The sequence below is a fragment of the Belonocnema kinseyi genome, chromosome 4 (assembly GCF_010883055.1).
Source record: "Belonocnema kinseyi isolate 2016_QV_RU_SX_M_011 chromosome 4, B_treatae_v1, whole genome shotgun sequence".
NCBI lineage: Eukaryota > Metazoa > Arthropoda > Insecta > Hymenoptera > Cynipidae > Belonocnema > Belonocnema kinseyi.
Genome location: NC_046660.1, coordinates 100,453,016 through 100,458,825, shown reverse-complemented (window position 1 = coordinate 100,458,825; position 5,810 = coordinate 100,453,016).

The window sequence follows — 5,810 nt, the reverse complement described above, 5'->3', positions numbered from 1 at the left end:
ATGTATAATATTGAAACTTTTTTAGCTGATATTCGTTTATGAAACTTAGGCGATTTCAACAGTTTTCCTGTTATTAACGAGCACTGTGAACGTCAAATAGATAAAATGGCAATTTTTTCGTCTTATTTGTTTATTTATAAAAAATTGCAAACCTAATTGAAAAAGCAAGCTCGACGACTCTCTTAGAAATCTCAACAGCTTTTTCAAAATTTTTTTTCAAATCGCTCAATATTTGTGGGCTGTACGTTATTCTGAACCAAAAATGTCATTTTTTTCCCACTGTGAGCCGGGAATGTGAAAATGAGATCATATGAACTCCCATCGAGCACAACGCTGCTGAAGATTGGTTAACTTCTCAACATAAAACACTAACCAGCCATGACTCTTGGTTGAAACTAATCGCCTCCCACCCCCGCCCACAAACCCTCGTTAATCGAAGTTTTGTGGGTTACTGAGGTAGGGATTTAATTTAGAAGTTAAAAAAAGGTAAGGCTGATGGGTAGACCGTGTCTGCTACGTTTAAATCGTAAAAATAAAATTGGAAATGAGTAAATTCAGTTTTTACAAAACCAGCAGAAGTTGGAGTAGAATGTTTAATAACAAATTTTTTAAAAGAATGCGAATTTTTTTAAAGGGACAATGAAACTAAGTCTGTTTTAATATCAATGTATGTCATGAATTGTAATTGATTAAAGCCGAAGGAGCTTTAACAAAAAAGAAGTCACTATCACCAAATTACTGTTGTCAATGTTTTAAATTTTAGTTTAGAAAAATTTGTGCACAAGTGTAAGGAATATACAAACACCAAGCGCGGACCGTGAGATAAATATATCATAGTGCGCGAAGCGCGAGAACCAGCAGTTGTAATATATTCTCCCAGAGGCTCTATACTTTCTTGTAAGATTTTCTCAAACCCTACTCAATTATTCTGAAAACTCATAAAAGTCATTTTTCCCAATGCATTTTACGTGGCAAGCTTCAAGTGGAAACCGGCACCTGTGAAAATAAAAAATAAAATAAATAAAGAATTAGAGGATTTCCTTTTTTGGATTTGGAATAAAATAGGGGGATCGTTGCCCTCTAAAAAAGTGTTTTTGAGCCAACCTATTGTAAAAGCAACGAAAAGAAAGTTATTGCTAAATCCGAAAGTGGAACAGGAGTCACGTTTCTTCAGCATCGCAAATCAAGATTCTAAAGGTTTTATCTCTAACTATTAGGTGCGCAACCAAGATGCCGCTGTTTTCTAATAGATGGCTCCAGCAGTAAGTGCTGATCGATTTTGACATACAAAACGTCATGAACCAAGCTTAGAGTTTAAGTTTAGAGTATTTTAAGTTTGTGCCAAGTAATCGTTATTTGCGGAAAGTGTTGATTTTCTTCTTTCATTCGAAGAAAACGGCGGCTGAAGCGAATCGAGAGCACCAAAAAGTTTGCGAAAATGCTGCTCTGAGTGAAATAGCATGCCGTGACTGGTTCCGTCGCTTCAAAGACGATGATTTCAATGTTGACGACCGTCCGCGTGAAGAAATTCCAAAAACCTTTAAAGTCGATGAATTGGTGGCATTGCTCAATGAGGATCCGTACCAAGCGCAAGAATAGTTTGCTTCAGCATTAATAGTTACCCGCCAAGCCATTTCCAAGCGATTGCATGCGTTGGAAATGATTAAAAAACAAGAAACTTGAGTTGCTATTGATTTCTGCCATTTTGTGCCATTTGAGCGTCGTTTTTTAGCCTGTGAAAAACCGCTTCAGCGGCAAAAAAAGGAAAGGTTTTCTTCATCCCATCGTGACGGGTGATGAAAAATGGATTCATTACAGCTACCCAAAGAGAAGATAGTCATGGGGACTGCCCGGTCATGCTTCTAGGTCGTCGACTTCGCCGAAAATTCACTCATCAACAATTCTTGCAAATGAAGATTATTTGGCACAAAATCAGACATTTAAACAAAACCAAAAGTATATGACACCAAAATAAAATCACTAATGTATCAACACGGTTTTTTTACCATATGTCTAAGCTTGGTTCATGACGTTTTGAATATCAAAATCGACCAGCATTTACTGCTGGAGCCATCTATTAGAAAACAGCGAGATCTCAGTTGCACACCTAATACTTTAGAACTTTCACATTATTTTACAATACCAAAACAAAGAAATTGATTAAAAACCAGGAAGTATTTATTAAATTTAAATATAACGATGTGTATGCACTAGGGTGGTCCAAAAATGCATTGGAATTTTTTTTCGAATTTTTATGAATAACGACTGTAAATTTGTTCGAATCCACACAAAAATAACTTCATTATGTATTGGAAAAACATCATATTTACAGGTGGCACAAGCCCCATGAAGTTTTACGCGTATTTCTCATTGCTGAACATTTCTCTTCAAAAGTAGCCATAGAATACGAATATAATATTAATTTTTAATTATCACCCCCATAAGTCTGTTTTATAGGATCCAAACAACATCCCAAAAAACCAAAACAGCCTTTGCGAGTTTTTGCCCTAATAATGATTTTTTGCGATTTTTTAATGGAAATTATTTTTGATAAATAAAACAATATACTCAATGCTAATGTTTTAAACCCTTTTCTCTCGAAATAAAGTGAGAAAGTCTCGTTTTTTAAATTTTTTTAACTTTTTCTCCAATTTTGTATTAGAGCAAGGTAATACCTAATTAATGTTAACAAAAATATTTCATTAAAAAATTCCTTATTTTTGTTAATGATATTCACTTGAAATAATTCTAGACATTGCGGTTTTTTCCTAAATTTGCAACTTTTGGTCCACTTTTTACTTTGAGTGAGTTAATATTTATTTTCATTAAAACAAATTGTTTGAGCAAATTATTATTGTTTATATATATATATATATATATATCTTCTTACACATTTATATAGTTTTTTTCTGAAATTCCTGACTTTTTGTTCAATTTTCAATTAGAGTGAAGTAATAATTAATTTAAGTTAATAAAAAAATTGTTTAAAAATTTATTATTGTTGTTCATTAATATCTTCATCCATATGTGTGCCAGTTAATTATGTTTTTTTCTGACAATTTTATCTTTTTGTCCTTCTTTTACGTAGTGAGGTTATAATTAATGAAAGTTGAAAAATAGATGTTTCACAATTTAGTATTGTTTATAAATATCTTTTCTTAAATAAGTGCTAGAAAGTTGCAGTTTTTCTGACATGTTGAACCTGGCTTTAACTATTTAGTTATAAGCCAAAAATAAATAAACATTATAGAGAATTAAATTTTAAACAATATTTTTTTTTGCAGGGATGCAGCAATTTTCCCAAAAATTCCTTCTGCACCTTCTGCAATTTATACGTAAGTAACGGCCATACCTTTTATTAAAATTAACACATACTTTTTCAGCAAAGACGCGAAGCGTTGGAAAAATGGTTCTCGCACATCGCGCTCGGTCTTTGAATACCTCCCACATTCGTGCACATACCTTTTAACATCAAAGATCAACGGATCGACAGCTGCCATATTGTGATTATGAACTCTCTTTTGTTAAAGCTTTTTCAGCTTTAACAAACTCATTTTCATTACGTATCTCGTGCTTCGCACTCGATTTTGTCCGATATGTGAACTTTTAATACTATATGCTCAACACTTTTATATCAAATAATACATTTTTTATGTAACTCTGTCTGGGATTGCTTTTTAAGATTTTGCAAAATAAAGCACAAATTGTATTTGTCATGATTAATTTATTGCCTTGTTTTTATAATTTTTTATTTTTAATCTTGATTTCTATGATTAAAGAAAAACCTCGCTTCCTATAAAAAAAATCTACGTGTTTTACCTATAGGTGCCACCTATACGAAACAAGATAGGATCCTATATAGGATGCTATATAGGTTCCTGTATAGGACCCTCCCTAATAAGGTACCTAATGGTGGCTAGTGTTACGTAATGGTAGTTAATGATACGTGTGTATCAAGGAGCCCTTGGAGGAACAGGAAAAACTTTTGCGCATCCGTAGGTGTTATAGAATACTACTGCGCATCTAGATAGGGTCTAATACAGGAACGTACATAGGTCCCTATGGGTCATTCACAAAATACGTGATTTGTTCAGGGGGGTGGGGGTCTGCCGAAGTATCATTCTCCATGTTAAGACCAATGAAAAAAGTATCACGCACGGGGCGGGGGTCAAAAGTTCCGGAAAAATGTTACACGTATTTTTTTAATGGCCCCTATATAGGGTCCTACACAAGAACCTATATAGGGTCCTATTTAGGATCCTATGTCACTTCCTACAGCAGGCACCTATAGGTGAAACTTATAGGTTCCTGTACAGGAACCTATATAGGAATTTTCAGTAGGATATCCTCCTAACGTGTATCGTTTGTACACAAATTTAATTTTATTTATTTTCGATGTTGTTTTTCACCAATAAAACAAAAACTACTTATCCAATAAAAAAGTAATTCATGACAAATTTGTAGATCTTTTTTAAGCGTACACTGTGTTGATATAACTCTTTTCGTACCTTGCTTTGTTTGAACTTTTTCAGTTTTTATCAAAAATGGCTAGTTAACGAACTCGATCATTCTTTTTAGCCCCTCAAACTGTATGCTAAAGCACAATTCAATACGAATAGTCTTTTGCAAGTTATCCGGTATACAGACAACCAGTACCACAACAACAACGACGACTGCGCCCACGCCAGACAGACCCGACGTAAAAACTTGTTTTTCTGACTCAGGGGGCTTTAAAACAGGACCTCAAAACTAATACCTTCTCGTCATGGATGAGAATGTAATAAAATGTTATTTTTTTTGCGATCAAAATTTGAATTTTCTTTTTTTTTAATTGAAAAAGGTAATGGAATAATCTTGTAGGGCCATGAAATGTTCATTTTCGGTTGCTTTTTTGGATTTTGAAAATTCTATAACTTTGATCATTTTTATTATCTCAAAAAAAGTCATTGGGATAAATTGTTTATATTTTTTTTTTTTTATTTTATAAATATCTGTCGACAGAATTTTTAAATGTTGACAAAAAATGATCTCAAACATTTTCAAAATTCTCTAATTTTTTAAAATTTCGTCAAAAAAAGCTGGCTAACGAACTCGATCTTTATTTTCATATCCTTTTAATGTGCGTAGGACAATCCAACCGAATAATTCCTTTAAATGTTACTGTGTTTACATACTACAATGACAACAACGACGACAGACAGACATCCACGTAAAAACTATTTTTTCTGACTTAGGGGGTCTCAAAACGTCGACATTTTATGAAATCCGCGAGATTCATTCTTCGCATAAAACTAATTCCTTCTCATTATGAATGATAATATAATTAAATTGTTTGAAACCCCACACACGAGACAAAAAAGAAATTAAAAGACAAAATTTTTTATGATAATATATTCACGCAGCGAGCAGATTTTTTTTACTGTCAATTATGTTTTTCATGATTAAAGCCAAACCAAGCATTCTATTATAAAGTGATTGATAACAAATTTGTATAATCTTTTACCTATTTTGCATAGTTCGGCCGAAAAATGTAATTTTTGGATTTTTCATTATTTTTTCTGCTGTCAAAATTTTAATTTTTGATTTTTCCAGAAAATTCAAAAATTTCTTACGATAATCTTGCAGGGCATTCAAAAAGCAACCTTTTTCTTCTTTTGACTGGTAACAGACAGGCACACATGCATACATACATACATACAAACAACATACATACGTAATACATACATACAGTATTGAGACAGACGTACATACAGACAGTTGCCTTCGTATAAACCAGTTTTTCAGATTCAGGGGGACTCAAATCGTGGACA